General features: G+C 43.6%; 1 protein-coding gene, 1 long non-coding RNA gene and 1 pseudogene across 4 annotated transcripts in view; 2 read left to right on the top strand and 1 right to left on the bottom strand.

The window, feature by feature from the left end:
• Window positions 1-20,520, bottom strand: part of FBXO42 (F-box protein 42) — a 111,117-nt gene that overhangs the window by 77,575 nt on the left and 13,022 nt on the right. Inside the window, exon 1 of one of the 2 annotated variants that reach the window (XM_081575052.1) lies at window positions 7,729-7,931. The exons of the other annotated variant lie outside the window; for it this stretch is intronic. The gene's annotated coding sequence lies outside the window, so the exon portion shown is untranslated. Of the gene's footprint in view, window positions 1-7,728; window positions 7,932-20,520 lie in introns of those variants that run through there. 2 annotated transcript variants of the gene reach the window in all.
• LOC145540534 (uncharacterized) lies at window positions 8,015-19,924 on the top strand. Of its 2 annotated transcripts, XR_014078379.1 has the most exons (4): window positions 8,015-9,329; window positions 11,839-11,979; window positions 15,173-15,279; window positions 17,327-19,591. It is a non-coding gene; the product is annotated as an uncharacterized LOC145540534 (long non-coding RNA). The 2 variants fall into 2 exon arrangements; XR_014078378.1 differs by lacking the exons at window positions 11,839-11,979; window positions 17,327-19,591 and adding an exon at window positions 19,627-19,924 and having other exon boundaries at window positions 8,017-9,329; window positions 15,173-16,488.
• On the top strand, window positions 9,752-10,538 carry LOC145540531 (small ribosomal subunit protein eS1 pseudogene; annotated as a pseudogene).

Raw genomic sequence — 20,520 nt, 5'->3', positions numbered from 1 at the left:
ATGACAGCAGACAGCACGAGGTGCACCTGGGCCACCTTCCTACAGAAAAGCGCCCCCAAAACTGACGCCCATCAAGAGGACACAGCATTCATACCGGCCAAAGCCCAGCACCAAAGAGACTAACGGCTATAACCGAGTGTAAAATAATGGACAAATACAAATTCTGTGCCTACAGTGACACAGAAATTAACAGAGAAGCTCATTTGCTACCACCCAGATGACCAATTTTGTGTGTGTGTGCTCAGTTGCTAAGTCTCATCTGATTTTTTGTGACCCCACAGACTGTAGCCCACCAGGCTCCTCCGTTCACGCAATTCTCCAGGCAAGAGTACTGGAGTGGGGTGCCATTTCCTTCTCCAGGAGATCTCCCCAACCCAGGGATCGAAACCGCATCTCCTGATTTGCCAGGCGGATTCTTTACCAATGAGCCACCTGGGAAGCCCCAATTCTTTACCAAGAAAATTTATAACAAAAAGCAAAGAATTAACCAAAACACCCTGCCTTACTAGGAGATTCTTTTAGTAGCTAATTCCCGGTTGATGCTATCTTGCCAGCTAATAATTGTGAAATACAATCACTCTTTCGCAACCTTCAATGAAACTGACTCAGGCAAGGATCACTGATGGACATTAAAACCAATAGGTGAAAGATAGAATATAGTAACTGTGTTAAATTGCTACCCCACAGATTACCTGATGCACATAAAGGAAAACCTTTACAAAGGAAAGATTGAGGGCTCTCATGTTAACCAAGCGATCAAATTCAGTATCAAAATGGCAAAAGCTGACATCATACAATATGAATACACAGTATCACACAGGATTGCAGACAGGAATGCTGTCAAGCCTTTAGACTTGTCTTTAAAGGGGATAAAGGAAGGGATTAAGTGACACAAGCCAACAGTAAGATAAATCACGAACGTGGAAGAGTCGACCAAAGAATCAGACTGGTCCCGTCTAAAGTCAACGTCTGGCCTTCCTTGGTGGTCCAGTGGTTAAGACTCGCTTCCAATGCAGGGAGCATGGGTTCAACCCCTGGTCAGGGAAGTTCCACACGCCACATGCAGCAACAACAAAAAATAGTTAATGTCATTGAGGGAAAGAGAAAGGGGAGGAGGTTTTTAGATTATGAAGCAAAAACGAAGTAACAGCCAAATGCAATCTGGGAATCCTGACTGGACCCTGGTTCCCACTCTAGACCGTTACACTAGCTGTTCCTTAGGCCCTCAAACTTACCATTCAGCGCCCTGCCTTGTATCTTTCAGCCCGAACGTCACCTCCTCACTGAGGGCTTCTCTAAACCAATTTCAATTAGTTTTCCCTTCAAGCTAGCTCTCTTTTATTTTCTTTGAAGTACTTATGTGAAATTTTGATCATTCATTAATTCCTTTCTTCATTCTCAAATACAAGGTCCTGGAAATCAGAGCCCTTGCCTATTCTGTCCACTGTGACCCTAATATCTTGAACCATGCCTAACAGATAGCAGCACTCAATAAAGGTTTGTTGAACGGATGGACCAATAAACAAAAAGGCAAGGAAGGTTCAACAGACACTTGGGATTATGCAATGCTTCAGAAAGATCATGAAGAACATCAGCCATAAGAATCAACTGCACACAGAGTGAATATGCCTGATACAGAAGGACTAAATGTGCCTATGATACTAAAAACATTACATGTGAATTATACTGCATGATACGTCCCCTTTAAGATATCTGGTAGGAGTCAGCACAGTACTTTTCTTTTCGGAACCTATTTGTGCGAGGACAACGGTGGTTAAGTGGTGGAGCATACAGGAGTTACTCTAGAGAGCTGGACAGAGTAGTTAAATGGAAAAAAAAAGGTTTCTACTTAGAAAAATGAATCTTTGAGTTATAAAAATGAACATGATCTACATGAGAGGCAGTGAGACAAGTGTGGCTTCTGTTAAAGACAGGCGTCGTGGAGAGTAAGGCTGGAAAGGTACAAAGAGGGCCAAATGGGGAGCTTCAAAGATTAGAGAACTAGACCATAATGAGTTCCCACAGGGTCCCAATCAGAGGGGAAACATTCAGAGAGCAGTTCTTTCAGGCTGGTCTGTCATAATCCTGTCACTTCAATCTTAATCATTTCCAGAAACTACCAAGAAGAAAAACTCAATTAACAGCAACTACTTCTCATGCAGTATTTATCATGTGTTAGACATTTAAATATTTTATGAGGCAGGAATTGTAACTCCCTTCCTGAACATGAGGGAGACTGAGATCACACAACTAATAAATAGCACAGGCCTGGCAACAAGACTAGTTAATTCAACAGCTACTGGCAGTACTTCAGCCTGCCTTCAGCTCAGGGAAGCCGGCCCAGAGCCATGTCAGCAGGTGAGCGAGGAGCGGGGAGGCCGGAGGAGCCCTGAGGGAGATGACACAGACCCACACAGCGGGGCACACACTGTCGGTTCAGTGGAATTCACAAACGGTTCCCGGTTTATGGCTTACCCGATTAGAACGGAAGTATTCTACCTAGAGAAATGGGAATATTGAGATGGGAACCTGGCTAGTTAAGGTTTTTTATCTTCAGAGAGGTGCGAGGTGAAATAACGGACTTAGCTGTGAACACACGGGCAGTTGAGGTAGAGAATATGCTGTACAAAGTCCCCGGAAAATTAAGAGGCGTAAAAGACAGATCACATCTAGATGGACTTAAGAAACATCCGGGCAGTAGTGTCAGATGAAGACATGAATAAGCCCAGTTCTCCAAAGACAGAAAGAGGAGCACAGGAGAAACGGGAGAATGTGTACTCCTGCTACGGCTTTGTCCGCACACAGGACAGCTGTGCCGCTGGGACGACGCGCTGAGGGAGCCAGCAGACAAGTTCCCTTGCTCCAGTTTCAACGTTTCATAAAACAATGTTGTAATGATGTTTAAGACTTGAGTGTTTATTATGTGCTAGACAATGCGCTGAGAAGTTCATTTGCATTCTGAAACTTTACTGTCCCCAAACATGGGCATTACCCTCATTTCATAGATGAAAAGACCGAGGGTTAAAGAGCCTAAGGTCCACACCCACGGAGAGCAGCAGCACTAGGCAGGATGTGAGCCTGCGTCTCCCTGGGGCCAAAGCCTACGATCTTAATTACTATACTGGAATAAATAATTATCAATCCAGCCCACAGAGCATATGTAGACCATTAAGCTTCCTGTGTGTGTGTTTATACATTACATAAAAACCGTCATTTTAATCATTTTCAAATACGCAGTTCAGTGGCATCAAATACATTGTTGGGCAACCATCACCTCCATCTACCTCCAGAACTTTGATCCCAAACTAACTCCCCTTTTCCTCTTCTCCTCTGCCCCAGCAACTGTCATTCTACTTTCTCTCGCTATGAATTAAGACTATTCCAGGCAACTCATACAAGTGTAATCATACAGTATTTGTTCTTTTGTGGCTTATTTCACCTAATGCAATATCTTTAAGATTCGTTACCATTAAGTTACTTTTCAGTTAAATAAAATGTGAAATTCTAACCCACATATTATTATGCGTCTCTACAGGGAATTATATTCCAAAATTCCATTATGATTTATGAAGCACGCTTGGAAGAGAGAACTACATTTAATGGGGAAGAAAAAAGGTGGGGAGAGGTAAGGAAGGCAGACAAATCAAAATTTGAAGGACCCGTAGGAAAGTAAGGAAGATAGCAGTGTGCTTGATTTTGACTAGACCAAAGGATCTATTTGGAAAGACGTCATTAAGTGTCTCAAAGCAAAAGGTAAGAAAGCAGTCCTGTAGAACATACTGCAAACAACACTGCTGGATCAACCAAGGAAAGACGAGACACTGTTGCTTTTTGGCAAGAGAAAGCAGGAATACTAGTGAAAAACTTTGGTAAAACTGTATTGATCAACTTATAATTAACATCAACCTTTCTCCAAACAATGCACCAAGAGGTTCATTCGGAAAAAAAATTTTCTTGTTCTCTATATAGTAACATGAAGCAAACATTTAAGATGAGAATAATAAAGGAAACAGATTTGGGAGAGTATGCCATACTAGGGAATTCCTTAAAACAGCTGAAATAAAATATCCTAAATATTAAATATTCCAAGAGAATATTAGTAGCTAAAACTAAAACTTGTTTGCCTTTAAAGAAATTGTATGAACTACCTGAAATCTATGTATTCAATATTATTAGGAGACAAGAGAAAACACATTACTGTCTAAGCCAAGATACTGTGCAAAGTAGTAAAATTTTACAAATAACTATTGCTTTATATAATATCTGTACATTTATCAGATTTATGAATATAAACAAGCATTAAAGTACAAGATACTTCCACTTTTGAAGCAAAACAGAACAGTAACATTGGAAAAAAATTAAATGCCTAGGAGAAAACTTTAGATATTAATAAGTAGAAACTTAATACAGGAAGAATCAGAACTCAAAGCAAATTTGCCTTCTGATACATGCATGAGTAAGGAAACACAAAATTAAGCTTTACAAGAGTACCACTAAGTCATAATTTCACAAGACATTTAGAAGAATGTCACAAGAAACTATTTTTAAAATAAGCCATAGTGTTATGAGTTTAATACTGGGCAATTTTAAAATGACTTGTCTGTAGGTTCTATCTTTCTACACATAAGCTAGAAAAATGAATACATCACCTTCACTTCTCTGTCAACCACTACCTTAAAGCACTCATTTTCAGTTAAGATACAGATGGTATGTGTCCAATACTGCACCACTTACAGATTCCACTTAATTCAAACATCTGTAAAATTTTTGCAATGTGGGTAACAGCATGCTACATTGATTATAAAATACCTCAGCAGTAAGATGAGAAAACTGGATTGAAGAGAAGTTCAAGAGCAGAGATGCTAAGCAGCCTCAATCTACATAATTAGATTTTACAAAATAGTTTAGTATAGTTCTGGCTTAAGCTGTCAGCTTCACCTCAAAAGGAGAAGGACATTCTTGCTTTGTTTATTACTGGGAAACGAGACAGTATTAATAATCACCAACAGTCAACATTCTGAGGGACAGACTACTAAACACTGGTTAAGTGTGATCAAATTAAAGTCATCCAGTACTGCTTGTGACCGTTTATAAAACAAAAACAAAAGCGTCATCACTCTAAAGTTGTCACCACTTAGTAATCTGAGATATTTTAATTGCAGCTGCAATGTTTGTGTTTATTTCTTGTGCATATGACTCACTCTCAAAAAGGTTCTCCCAAGACTCTGGTGGATTTTGAGAATGCAGAAACCATAATTGGGGCACACTGTGTGGGAAGTGACATAATAGTGAATGAATAAAAGAGGAAAAGAACTCATGATAGAATTTTTTTCTAAGTTTTTACAAAAAGCAGGTTGCTCACAAAAGGGATATTTTTCTGCAGAATAATAGGAAAGGCTGGGGAAACCCACCCTGGCTCTGAGACTTTCTTACTCCCTTGGTTGGATTCAGTGCGTTTTTTACACTGCAATGTATTTAACTAATTTCTTAGACTGGCTCCCAGACCATACTGCAAGCAACTTGAGACCAAAAGCCATCTTGTCTTAGAATCATCAGGACCTACTTCCCAGACTGTCCAGCACAGAGAAGACCCTCAATAGGCATTTTCATAAAACTGATTACTGAATAATCAATTTTACATTCACCTTTTATTTTACAAAGCATTTTCACAAACACTGTTGTTTCACATAACAATCTTGTGAAGTGGGAAGGGCATAATTTAAACAAATGGCTTCTGCTTTTACACAGACTGACTACAACAAACCTGAAATCACAAAGACAATCATGTATTTTTGTTCATCTTTGGAGTAACTTCTTGGGACTTCAATATTCTTGTAAAACCTAGAGGCTGTGCTAGCATTTTCACAATATGTAGCAATTACCCAGCTCTGAGTCTTATAGGAGGGTTTCAACTATGTAAAGCAATTTTAGAGAAGGCTCTTCCAGAAATCAGATATTTGAGAAGCATCCTAAGCTATTTTTCCTGATCCTATTTTTCTGTGACTCTGAGAAGAAATTGCAAAAGGAAAAATGCTGGAGAGTGAATGATGTCATGGATGTCATGAAGTTGCATCAATACCTGATGATGATTTAGCACAACAACGCAACACAGTGTGCCAAGAAGTGTAATGTCAAACCACCAGAGTGTTTACTGCATTAACCTCATGACTCTTTATTAGCAAATTGATACACAGAGTGGCTCTCCAACTTTTTAAAACGGAGAAGCTGCTGGTTTAGGTTTATGTCCTTAGCAAAGGCACTGAGAAAATCTACAAATCCCTATTGAAGAGGCTTTAAGAGAAAAAAAAATGGCCCCCAAATTAGCTAATATTAAACAGTTGTTCTTCTAACAATTAAAAGCTTCTGAAACAGACTGAAAACCCATGGGTCAATATAGGTACGAGTAATACTTATACCAGGCTTGTCAAAAGTGAAGTTATAGGATACAAAATGACATCATACAATAGAAAAGAAACCAGTTTATATACACACATATGCTCAAAACGAGGGATCTGAAACAGAGCATCACTATATTCCCAGTAAAAGCTACAGACTAAATCTTAAATGCTCAATTCTAAATGATGCTATTTCCTCTCAGATTTTCTTGTGCCTTTAAACCCATGATGTCATCCTTCTTAAGCACTAGTTAAACAAATATAAGTTACAAAAGGTATTTGGTGTGTCCAAGCCAAGGCTATCGCCTCAACAATTTCCCATAGCACAACTATGGGAAGCCATCATTTCTCAAAGAAGAGACCGCAAGGCTTCAAACTGGCTTCTCTACTAGAAAAACAAAATCAAAGTCTCCACATGAGCATCTGAACAACAGCAACAAAAGTTGTTCTCAAAAAGGCTAAGTATAGTACAATGTCCCTGCCAACAATCGAGAACTGGTAATGTGTTCTGAGCAACTGGAATCCCACCACAGAAAAGTCCAAAGACTACGGCAATTAAGAAATAAAGCTTTTATTCTCCTAATAAAATTCAGAGATCAGTAGACAAAAGCAATGGGTATCGAAATCGTAACAATCCAAAGGTTTCAAAGGAACGAGGGCTTCATTAGCACCGAAGTTGCTCTGCAGAGACTATCAAGATCTTACAACTGTTTTTTCTTCGTTTGCAAATTGGTTCCCACCCTCCACAGTGCCCTTTGCACAAACAATTCTCGCCAGAAGCCTTCCACAGTCACAACGTGGGCTGCTGTCTTAATCAAGGAGATCCGCAGTTCCTACTTCGCTGGGGGAACACCCAAAAAGCTAAAAGGGTAGGAAAGGTTGCTTGTGTTTCATTTTTTTAAGCCAATTCCAATATCTTCTTTTGCAGCTGCAGCTTCAGAGATGCTGGCTCCTCGCCGCAGCCCCAGTTTTGGAGAGCACCGGACTCCGGCGCCTCCCGAAAGGCGTTAAAGATTTGGGGGCGGGGTGGAAGGTGATCTGACACCTCAAAGCCATCCTTACCCCGGTCACACACCCTTCGTGGCCCGAGTGGGGGGAAGAAAACCGCCTTGCTAGAGGGCTGAGGCCGGGTTCGCCCATCCCAGAGGCTGCCTGGAAAAGGGCTCTCCTCCTCCCTGACTCACCCGGGGAGGCCGAGGAAGACTACGGCGAGGCCCCCAGGCCAACCAGCACCGACACCCGCGCGGGGCCCACGGCCTGGGCCGGACCCAGCGCATAAAGGGCAGAAGGCGCCGGCTCCCAGCCGCGGCCCCGGGAGAGGAAGAGGCCTCACCTGGCCTAGCCCGCGCCACGTTCTCGGGTACGCTCCGCTGGCGAAGGCGGTGAGGGAACCCGGGACAGGACGCGAGCAGAGGCGCTGCGCCCCAGGCTGCGCCCGCCGCACTCGGGACGCCTCACAGCTGGCGGTACACCGAGCCGCCCGGAGCCGCCATCTTCCTCCACTCAAACGCCGCCGCCGCCGCCGCCGCTCTGGCTGAGGAGCCCGCGCGGAGCGCGCATGCGTCACGGGCCGGCGCGGAGGACGCGCGCGCGCACTTGACAGCGCGGCGGGCCCGCACGGGGCGGCCTGTGGGCGGTGCCAGGTGGGAAGATGGGTGCCGCCGCGCGCCGCCTCAGGCCGCCACCACCGCGCGCCACCACCGCCCGCCGCCACCGCAGCGCGCGCCGCCTCAGGCCGCCACCACCGCCCGCCACCGCGCGCCGCCTCAGGCCGCCACCACCGCGCGCCGCCTCAGGCCGCCACCACCGCCCACCACCGCGTGCCGCCTCAGGCCGCCGCCACCGCCCCGCACCCCACTCCAGACCCCGGGAGGTTCTCCAAGGTCGGAACGCCGCCTGGGGAGCCAGGCTGGAGTGCGGAAGCGCTGCGCTTCGGCGCCCGGCCTTCCTGCGGTGCAGACACACGGCCTCAGAACCGCTCTCACCCTCCTCTGCACTGCTTGGGACAACCGAGCAGGTTTACCCACGGCTTGAGACTGTGATAGATGTCAGACCACGAATTAATTCACTTGTACTCCTCAGGGCACGATGAGCACAAGTGCTCTTGATGCCAGCTGATGGAGAGAAATTCAGAGCCTTGGTTATGCAAGCGAAGCCTCCCGTAACTGTACCAACCACTGTGTGCCTTGTTACTGACCCCATTTTTCAGGTGAGGAAACTGAGGCACAGGATGTATCATCTCCCCAAAGCCACATTGCAGGGTAGTTGGGGTGCGGAGGTAGGATTCGAATTTAGGCGTAACTGGTTCCCAAGCTCTTTGTCCTTTCCACCATCATTATTGCCATGGGATGGGTTCCAGCAAAGTCCCCCTTCCAAGGGAGCAGTCTGGTGTGTAGATGCGAAACTTCCTGAAGTATCTGTACAGCATGTGGTCTAAGGAAATGTCAGAGATACAGAGCCCAAGGACTTGAGTCTTCGCCCCAGGCACCTAACAATGAAGCAACCTTGAACTGCCAGCCCACCACCCTGGGATAAAGTGGACATTCTGGGACATCTCATAGGACATGGGGCTGGGTCAGAACCAAGTCTGCTCTCAAATTGGGAAGGCAAGACGTTATTGAACACTTTTGGGTCAAGCTCACTCTGAAAAGTACTAGATCTGTGCTACACGCTTGAATGATGCAAAGACCCCGGTTAAACACTCGTGGAGGGAGTTTTCTGGTGGTCCAGGCGTTAGAAATCTGCCTTGCAATGCACGGGACACCAGTTCAGTCGCTCATGCTGGAAGATCGTACTTTCCCGGGGGGCAACGAGCCTCTGCACGGCAGTTACTGAGCCAGTGGGCCCTAGAGCAGATGCTCTGCAGCAAGAGAAGCCCGTGCCGGCAGCAAGCAGAGAAAGCCTGCGCAAAGCAACGAAGACCCTCCACAGCCAGTAAGTAAATAAATCTTAGGGGGGAAAAAAAGTCAGTTAGGAAATGCCACTGCAAAAGAGAAACTTGGTAGTTATATTTAAAAATAAATATTAAAATCCTATCATTAAAAATCCCAAGCTTGGCTTCCTGGTTGGCTGGGTGGTAAAGAATATGTCTGCCAGTGCAGGAGACACAGGTTTGACCCCTGGTCCAGAAAGACTCTACATGCCTCGAGACAACTAAGCCTGTGCACCACAACTACTGAGCTTGTGCTCTAGGCCGGGAGCCGCAAATGCTGAGCCCACGCGCCACAGCTGCTGAAGCGAGTGCTGTAGAGCCCGAGCTATGCAACAAGACAAGAGGCTGCGACGAGGAGCCCCGCCCACCACTGGAGAAAAGCCCTTGCAGCAGTGAAGACCCCCGCGTGTCAAATAAGTAAAATTTTTAAAATCTCAACCTTAAAAATTGTCATAGAATGTGTGACCAATTCCCCACCCCCAAATACTCTGCAGAGCTCAGGCTTAGAAACACTGGACCAGCTTGTAAGTGCTTCCTTTTAAAAATGCAGGTTCTACCTTTGGGCTCTCTGAAGATCAGCAACAACAAGCACCCTATGAAAGGCAGCAAAAAGGGAAACAGGAAGCAACTGGTTGGTCTGTTTTCTAAGAAAGATTGGTATAATGTGAAAGCATCAGCTATGTTCAATATAAGAAATATTGGAAAAACACTAGTCATAAAAATTCTGGAAACCAAAATCCCATCTGATGGCCTCAGGGGTTGTTGTTTTTGAAGTGAGCCTTGCTGATGTGCAGAATGATGAAGTGGCGTTTTAAAACGTCAAGCTAATTACTGAGGATGTTCAGGGCAAAAACTGCCTAATTTCAACGGCAATGATACCTGTGACAAAACATGCTCCATGGTCAAAAATGGCAGACTGTGATTGAAACTCATGTTGATGTCAAGATTACTGATGGTTATTTGCTTGTCTGTTTTCCCTTGGCTTTACTTAAAAAAAAAGAAAAAAAATGCAACAATCAGATTCAGAAGAACTCTTATGCTCAGCATCAACAGGTCTGCCAAACCCAAAAGAAGATGATGGAAATCATGACCCAAGAGATGCAGGCAAATGACTAGATAGAAGTGGTCAATAAGTTGATTTCAGACAGCACTGGAAAAGACCTAAAAGGTTTATCAGTCTATTTATCCACTCCATGATGTCTTTGTTAGAAAAGTAAAAATGCGTATACACACACACACACAACTGGGGCTTTCCTGGTGGTTCAATGGTGAAGAATCCGCCTGCCAATGCAGGACACCAGGATCTGATACCTGGGTCACATAATTGAATCACTTTGCTGTACACCTGAAACTAACACAACATTGTGAATCAACTATATTTCAATTAAAATTTTTAATGTAAATGAATCAATAATAAAGTAAAAATGCTGAGGAAGTTCAAGTTTGAATTGGGAAAACACATGGAGTTTCATAGTGAAGTGGTAATTCTGGAAAAGCTACTGGGGATGAGATAGGTACTAAAGTTGAATGAGCCAACAGATGTGGGCCATGCATCCAAGAATCTTTTAAAATTCAGACTTTTAACGATGATAAAAAATCTTGTGTAAAAAACTGTAGGTTACAGGGCCCAGTTGAGACACTGCCTCAGACTTCTTCTAAAGCTCCCCAGGGATTCTGATGGCCAGTTGGGTTTGGAACTGCTAGATCATGATAGAACAGGTTCAAATACAGAACCACTCCACCTTGAATCTCCTAGCTCAAAGATAGCAGGGACTTTTTGTACACTGCTTTATCACCAAATAGAGACTGGCACGTATTAGAGACTTACTAAGTATTTGTTGAATGAATAAATGAACTGAGAATTTGAAAACAAGGCATTCAGTCAAATATTAGTGAGTACCTATGGCAACCCACTCCAGTATTCTTGCTGGAAGATTTCATTGCCAGAGGAGCCTGGCAGGCTACAGTCCATGGGATCACAAAAAAGTTGGGACATGACTTAGTGACTAAACAAGAACTATGTGCCAAGCTATAGTGATGTACTTTAAAAAAAAAAGTCAAGTAATATACTTTCAAATACAACTACAAAGTCCTTGCCCTCATGGAGGCCCCACAGTTTACTGGGAGAGACAGAAAATACTGTGTAAAAAGGCCAATAAAAATTATCATTGATGATAAGCCCCAAACTATAATTATTATAGCAATGACAGTCAATATATAATGTATACTTTTATTATGTACCAAACACTGCTACTTTAGCTTCCCTGGTGGCTCAGACAGTAGAGTCTGCCTGAAATGCAGGAGACTTGGGTTCTGTCCCTGGGTTGGGAAGATCTGGAGAAGGAAATGGCAACCTGCTCCAGTATACTTGCCTGGAGAATCCCATGGATAGAAGAGCCTGGTGAGCTCCAGTCCATGGAGTCTCGAAGAGTTGGACAAGCAACTAACTCTTCTATGCTGTACAACTTCTAAACACTGTTAGTAAGTGCCTTTGTTGAGCTTATTTTGCAGATGATGACCCTGAAGCACACTGGGATCTGGCTTAACCTAAGGCCACAGTGGGTTTGAACCCAGGTGGTCGCCCTTCACAGACTCTGCTACTGAACTCTGTACAAGGTCGCTTCTGACAAACAAGAGGAAGATAAGATTAAGGTCAGTTAATATATGGCCTGGAATATCAAGAGAAAAACTGGATATTACCTCCTAGGTCATGGAGATTTGGGGGTAGGGAGGATATGTGATGAAATGGTGTTTTAGAACAATCTCTCTGCACTGTGAAGACAGACTGGAACATGACTGGAGATGAAGGGACAAAATAAGAAACTAGGATGAGAGGAGTGGCTATGATCCAATCCCTCTAGTATCATCCAGAGGCCATCACAACAGTCAACTACTGAAATTAATTTCTTATGTATCTACTTACTTAGAATAAATAATATATTCACATAAAACAAATTTCAAAGGGTACAAAAGGACATATAATAAAAATGAAGTACATCCTACTGTCTCCCAGCTACCTGGTAAACTTTGCCTCTCCACCAAGGTGACCACTATTACAGGTTCCTTATATCTTTCTAGAGATGCATACACAAATACACATATAAATTTAAAAACCTACAAAAAGTAGCAAACTATAACACTGCTCTGTACCTTGCTTTGTTGTTTTTCTAATAACTGTAGTTCTTCGAGACCTTTTGAAGTCAGTTTATTTAGAACCACCTGTTTTGTTAGCAATTCATTCTATTCCTTTGCATGGCTGGTCCATACATTTTTAAAACAAATCCTCTAGTGATAGGCATTTGTTTCCAGTCTTCTCTGATTATAAACAAACAGCAATCAATATCCTTATACATTTATTTGTATATGAGTAAATGTATCTGTAGGGAAATTTCCTAGAAATGCAGTTGCTGCGGGACTTCCCTGAGGAAGGACTGGGGCAGTCCAGTGGTTAAAACTTCACCTTCCAATGCAGGGGGTGTGGGTTCCGTCCCTGGTCAGGGAGCTAGGATCCTACATGCCTCCTGACCGAAAGACGAAAACATAAAACAGAAATAATATTGTAACAAATTCAGTAGAATTTATAAAATGGTCCACATGAAAATCTTTTAAAAAATGGAAATGCTGGGTTAACAGACATGTACATTTTAAATACTGGTAGGGGGTTCATGGGCTTTCCTGGTAGCTCAGCTGGTAAAGAATCCGCCTGCGATGCAGGAGACTCCAGTTCGATTCCTGAGTTGGGAAGATCCCCTGGTGAAGGGATAGGCTACCCACTCCAGTATTCTTGGGCTTCCCTGGTGGCTCAGAAATTTAAAATAATCTACCTGCAATGTGGGAGACCTGAGTTCAATCCCTGGGTTGGGAAGAGCCCCCGAAGGAGGGGATGGCAACCCACTCCAGTATTCTTGCCTGGAGAATCCCCAGGGACAGAGGAGCCTGGCGGGCTGCAGTCCATGGGGTCGCAAACAGTCAGATACGACTCCCACAGCACAGCACAGGGAGTTCATGAAAAATCAAGGGAATTCCAGAAAAACATCAACTTCCGCTCCGCGGACTATGCTAAAGCCTTTGTTGTGTATGGAGCACAGCAAACTGTGGAAAATTCTGAAAGAGATGGGAATACCAGGCCGCCTTACCTGCCTCCTGAGAAACCTGTAGGCAGGTCAAGAAGCAACAAGTGGAACTGTAGCGAAATTGGGAAAGGAGTATGTCAAGGCTGTATCTTGTCACCCTGTTTGTTTAACTTATATACAGAGTACATCATGAGAAATGCCAGGCTGGATGAAGCTCAAACCGGAATCAAGATTCCCGGGAGAAATATCAACAACCTCAGCTATGCAGATGACACCCCCCAACAGTAGAAAACGAAGAAGAACTAAAGAGCTTCTTGATGAAAGTGAAAGAGCAGAGTGAAAAAGGTGGCTTAAAACTCAACGTTCAAAAACCTAAGATCATGGCATCGAATCCCATCATTTCATGGCAAATAGATGGGGAAACAATGGAAACAGTAACAGTTTATTTTCTTGGGCTCCAAAGTCACTGCAGATGGTGACTACAGCCATGAAATTAAAAGACGCTTGCTCCTTGGAAGAAAACCTATGACAAACCTAGACAGTGTATTAAAAACCAGAGCCATCATCTTGCCAACAAAGGTCCATCTAGTCAAAGCTATAGTTTTTCCAGTAGTCATGTATGGATGTGAGAGTTGGATTATAAAGAAAGCTGAGTGCTGAAGAATTGATGCTTTCGAACTGTGGTGTTGGGAGAGGACTCCTGAGAGTCCCTTGGAGAGCAAGGAGATCAAACCAGTCCATCCTAAAGGAAATCAACCCTGAATATTCATTGGAGGGACTGATGTTGAAGCTGAAGCTCCAGTAATTTGGCCACCTGATTCGAAGAGCCAACTCACTGGAAAAGACCCTGATGCTGGGAAAGATTGAAGGCAAGAGAAGGGAGCAACAGAGGATGAGTTGGTTGGGTGGCATCATTGACTCAATGTACATGAGTTTGAGCAAACTGGAGATAATGAAGGACAGAGAAGCTGGGCATGCTACAGTCCAAGGGGTCCCAAAGAGTCACACAGGAATGAGCGACTGAACAAGAAGTTGCCATTTATTGCTTAACTGCCTACATGGACTCAGCTTGGAAATCAGATGGAAAATATTCTCACTATGGGCTTCACTCTTATATTTCTATCACATGCCAGATTGTTTCATGACGTAGATCAAAGGTCCCTAAGTTCTGAGTGCAAATCGCTAAGCCCCAAACATGGTATAACGAACATATTTCATAAGAAAGAGAAGCTCATGCTTTAGGGTCTCTGCCTGTGCCTGTTTATGCCACTGCATCGACTTTCGGGGCCTTCCCCCAGAGGAAAACGGCCACCACCTCCTCAATTTATTCATTTTTGGCCATGCCACACAGCATGTGGCATCTTACTTCCCCCACGAAGGACTGAACCAACACCCCCTGCACCGGAAGCATGGAGTTTTAACCAATGGACCACCAAGGAAGTGCCCACTTCCTCAATTTTAGACTTCACTTGATTCCATCCCTTCACTTTAGAGATGAGGAAGGGACTTGCCCAAGATCACAGGCCTATATGACTAATTAGGGCTGGACTCTTGATTACCCATTTGGTGGAACAAAAGCTGTTTCCTTTTCAGCATCCTCAAATGATCTCCAGGATTTCTACCTTTCTGGTCTCCTGGAAGATTCAGTCAGGAACGCTCAACAAACTCCTTTGTTAAAGCTCTTTGCCAAATGTAACACAATTGCAAGAAACTAGCTCCCTCTGCTGGTAACATGCCGTAACTTACAAAGCCTTAACTTACTTTGCAATTAGGGCCAGAGGTCAGGGGCAGCAGCCGAGAGGAGCTATCGCGCCTTCGCGGTCAGGGGCGGCAGCTGTGCTTTGCTGGAGCAGCCGTGAAGAGAGACCCCGTGTCCAAGGTAAGAGAAACCCAGGTAAGACGGTGGGCACTGAGAGAGGGGATCAGGGGGCAGACAGGCTGAAACTACAGTCACGGACAACTAGCCAATCTGATCACATGGACCACAGCCGTGTGTAACTCAATGAAACTAAGCCATGTCGTCTGGGGCCACCCAAGACGGACGGGTCATGGTGGAGAGGTCTGACAGAATGTGGTCCACTGGAGAAGGGAATGGCAAACCAATTCAGTATTCTTGCCTTGAGAACCCCATGAACAGTATGAAAAGGCAAAAAGACAGGACACTGATAGATGAACTCCCCAGGTCAGTAGGTGCCCAATATGCTACTGGAGATCAGTGGAGAAATAACTACAGAAAGAATGAAGGGATTGAGCCAAAGCAAAAACACCACCCAGTTGTGAATGGGACTGGTGATGGAAGAAAGATTCGAAGCTGTAAAGAGCAATATTCCATAGGAACCTGGAATGTTAGGTCCATGAATCAAGACAAATTGGAAGTGGTCAAACAGGAGATGACAAGAGTGAACATCAACATTCTAGGAATCAGTGAACTAAGATGGACTGGAATGGGTGAATTTAACTCAGATGACCATTATATCTACTACTGTGGGCAGGAATCCCTTAGAAGAAATGGACTAGCCATCATAGTCAACCAAAGAGTCCAAAATGCAGTACTTGGATGCAATCTCAAAAACGGCAGAATGATCTCGGTTCCTTTCCAAGGCAAACCATTCATTATCAAGGTAATTCAAGCCTATGCCCCAAGCAGTAACAATGAAGAAGCTGCAGTTGAACGGTTCTATGAAGACCTACAAGACCTTCTAGAACTAACACCCAAAAAAGATGTCCTTCTCATTATAGGGGACTGGAATGCAAAAGTAGGAAGTCAAGAAACATCTGGATTAACAGGCAAATTTGGCCTTGGAGTACAGAATGAAGCAGGGCAAAGGCTAATAGTTTTGCCACGAGAACGCACTGGTCATAGCAAACACCCTCTTCCAACAACACAAGAGAAGACTCTACATATGGACATCACCAGATGGTCGACACCGAAATCAGATTGATTATATTCTTTGCAGCCAAAGATGGAGAAGCTCTATACAGTCAGCAAAAACAAGACCAGGAGCAGACTGTGGTTCAGATCATGACTCCTTATTGCCAAATTCAGACTTAAATTGAAGAGAGTAGGGAAAACCACTAGACCATTCAGGTATGACCTAGATCAAATCCCTTATGACTATACAGTAGAAGTGAGAAATAGATTTAAAGGACTAGATCTGATAGACAGAATGCCTGATGAACTATGGACGGAGGTTCATGACATTGTACAGGAGACAGGAATCAAGACCATCCCCAAGAAAAAGAAATGCAAAAAAGCAAAATGGCTGTCTGAGGAGGCCTTACAAAAGCTGTGAAAAGACAGGAAGCGAAAAGTAAAGGAAAAAAAGAAAGGTACACCCATCTGAATGCAGAGTTCCAAAGAATAGCAAGGAGAGATAAGAAAGCCTTCCTCAGTGATCAATGCAAAGAAATAGAGGAAAACAACAGAATGGGAAAGACTAGAGATCTCTTCAAGAAAATTAGAGATACCAAGGGAACATTTCATGCAAAGATGGGCTCGATAAAGGACAGAAATGGCAAGGACCTAACAGAAGCAGGAGATATCAAGAAGAGGTGGCAAGAATACATGAAAGAATTGTACAAAAAAGTTCTTCACGACCCAGATAATCACGATGGTGTGATCACTCACCCAGAGCCAGACATCCTGGAATGTGAAGTCAAGTGGGCCTTAGGAAGCATCACTACAAACAAAGCCAGTGGAGGTGATGGAATTCCAGTTGAGCTATTTCAAATCCTGAAAGATGACGCTGTGAATGTGCTACACTCAATGTGCCAGCAAATATAGAAAACTCAGCAGTGGCCACGGGACTGGAAAAGGTCAGTTTTCATTCCAATCCCAAAGAAGGGGCAATGCCAAAGAATGCTCAAATTCTGCACAATTGCACTCATGTCACACGCTAGGAAAGTAATGCTTAAAATTCTCCAAGCCAGGCTTCAGCAATACGTGAACCGTGAACTTCCAGATGTTCAAGCTGGATTTAGAAAAGGCAGAGGAACCAGAGATCAAATTGCCAACATCCTCTGGATCATCGAAAAAGCAAGAGAGTTCCAGAAAAACATCTATTTCTGCTTTATTGACTATGCCAAAGCCTTTGACTGTGTGGATCACAATAAACTGTGGAAAATTCTGAAAGAGATGGGAATACCAGACCACCTGACCTGCCTCTTGAGAAACCTATGTGCAGGTCAGGAAGCAACAGTTAGAACTGGACATGGAACAACACACTGGTTCCAAATAGGGGAAGGTGTATGTCAAGGCTGTATATTGTCACCCTGCTTATTTAACTTATATGCAGAGTACATCATGAGAAATGCTGGGCTGGAATCAAGATTGCCGGGAGAAATATCAATAACCTCAGATATGCAGACGACACCACCCTTATGGCAGAAAGTGAAGAAGAACTAAAGAGCCTCTTGATGAAAGTGAAAGAGCAGAGTGAAAAAGTTGGCTTAAAACTCAACATTCAGAAAACTAAGATCATGGCATCCGGTCCCATCACTTCATGCCAGATAGATGGGGAAACAGTGGAAACAGTGACTGATTTTATTTTTCTGGGCTCCAAAATCACTGCAGATGGTGACTGCAGCCATGAAATTAAAGGATGCTTACTCCTTGGAAGGATTATGACCAACCTAGACAGCACATTAAAAAGCAGAGACATTACTTTGCCAACAAAGGTCCGTCTAGTCAAGGTATGTTTTTTCCAGTGCTCACGTATGGATGTCAGAGTTGGACTATAAAGAAAGCAGAGCACTGAAGAATTGATGCTTTTGAACTGTGGTGTTGGAGAAGACTCTTGAGAGTCCCTTGGACTGCAAGGAGATCCAACCAGTCCATCCTAAAGGAGATCAGTCCTGGGTGTTCATTGGAAGGACTGATGTTGAAGCTGAAACTCCAATACTTTGGCCACCTGATGTGAAGAGCTGACTCATTGGAAAAGACCCTGATGCTGGGAAAGATTGAGGGCAGGAGGAGAAGGGGACGACAGAGGATGAGATGGCTGGATGGCATCGCCGACTCAATGGACATGGGTTTGGGTGGACTCAGGGAGTTGGTGATGGACAGGGAGGCCTGGCGTGCTGCAGTTCATGGGGTTGCGAAGAGTCAGACACAACTGAGTGACTGAACTGAACTGAATCACACCTCAAAGTGAGACTTAGGTGATGCCTGATTGACGGTCTCATCGACCATGTTGCTGCCAAGGCTCAGTTAGAATAATTTACTTCCTGGTGGCTCAGTGGTTAGGAATCGCCCTGCCAGTGCGGGGGACCTGGGTCAATCCCTGGTCAGGGAAGATTCCACATGCTGCAGGGCAGCTAAGCCTGTCCACAACTTACCTGAAATCTGTGCTGCAGAGCCCATGAGCTGAAACTGCTGAGCCCACATACCTATAGCCTATGCTCTGCAACAAAAGCCACTGCAATGAGAAGTCCACACATCGAAACAGTATAGTAGCCCTAAAGCCCATGCAGCAATGAAGACCCAGTGCAGCCATAAATTAATCTTTTTTTTTTTTTTAAAGAATGTGTTCACAGGAGGATGTATTTAAAGTATAGTTCCAGAGAGTGAACAAAACAAAATCTTTGATCTTTGACGTTGGTCAAGACTTTAATGGTATTAGTAGTATTTTAGAGTTGAGTATTTGAACTGCTAGTGGAATATATACGTGAAGTGCCAATAAGAAACTTAGCTATATGAATTGGAAACATTAGGTCAGTGCAGGGTTGGAAATGAACTTTGGGAGTCACCAACTGTGGGTGACTTACACCAGAGGCATCTTGGTAAAAACAATGGTCTGAGGACAGACCAAGAGATGACTGAAATTCCAGACACAAGAAGTCATGAAACTAGAAAGTTAGTAAGCATGTTACTTTAACGTCTAAATAAAGACTAGTAACAGTTAACTCATGACTGCAATTTATAATAATCATTAGGCATACAAATGGCAACATTTCTCAACAGGAAACTCACTTTAGAAAGATTAAATGGCATGCTAAAAGTATGAGAGGAAATCTATTCTAAGAAGCGCATTCTAAGTCAGGTAACTTGATTACAGCAGCCAAAAGCAACACTACTAAATGATATGTTTTTAATACTGAGAGCCCTACGGGAACATGTCAGTGAGAATAAAAACACAAGTTGTTTGCCTTTTCTCCTGCTTTCATGTTTTGGCAAAAAAAAAAAAAAAAAAGGATTAGAGAAGTGAGAATTGTAAATCTTCTTAAGGCAGGCAGGAGCTTCCCCAGTGGTTCAATGGGTAAAGAGTCCGCCTGCAGTGCAGGAGACACAGGAGGCATGGGTTCAATCTGTGGGTCAGGAAGATCCCCCGGAGGAGGAAATGGCAAGCCCCTTCAGTATTCTTGCCTGGAGAATTCCACGGACAGAAGAGCCTCATGGTCTACAGTCCATGGATCACAAAGAGTTGGACACAAGTGAGCACCACTAACTTAAGGCTGGCAAGACACTTCCATAGTGATAACAGCTAATCCTCAAAACTTTTACTGTAGGTTAAGCATTTTCCCAAGTTTTTCAGCACAGTAACTCATTTAATCCTTACAGTCTACCTTTGAGGGAGCTATTATTATCCTTTCTTAACTTGGGGAAATTGAGGCACAGAAACCCTAAGTACCTTCCAAAGATCACACAGCATGTTAAAGTTGGAAGTGTCCAAAAACAAACAGATAAAGAACACTTTAGGAAGACACAAAGTGAGTTTCTAAGGTGTTGTTAATGTACATATCTGTCATGAAAGACTCAGGAGAACGTCAATATTCTGGTCATCCAGCTCAGGTGCAATTCTATCCACTAACGTTGATAAAACAACTAATGTTTTCACCTCATGGTAGAGGATATAGTGTTAATAGATGCTTGGAATACTGCTTTATGAGGAGGAAATACTGTAATCATTTTCAGTCTATAGAAATGCTGTATGCATCAGTGGATATTTTTCATCCTTTTGTTACCAAGCAAGGGCTCAGTGTCTGACACACACAGAAGCCAATACTATGGCACCAGCTTTTAAAAAAAGAAAGACTTTTATTGTGAGGTCAATCAACAGGAGGCAGGGCTCAAATCTGTCTCCCCATCCAGTGTTCAGGGTGAAATGTAGGGGTTAGGGGA

The sequence above is a fragment of the Giraffa tippelskirchi genome, chromosome 3 (assembly GCF_054371585.1).
Source record: "Giraffa tippelskirchi isolate mGirTip1 chromosome 3, T2T-mGirTip1v1.2.pri, whole genome shotgun sequence".
In the NCBI taxonomy this organism is placed as follows: domain Eukaryota; kingdom Metazoa; phylum Chordata; class Mammalia; order Artiodactyla; family Giraffidae; genus Giraffa; species Giraffa tippelskirchi.
Note: the sequence above shows the minus strand (reverse complement) of the source record. Positions and strands in the feature narration are given on the sequence as shown.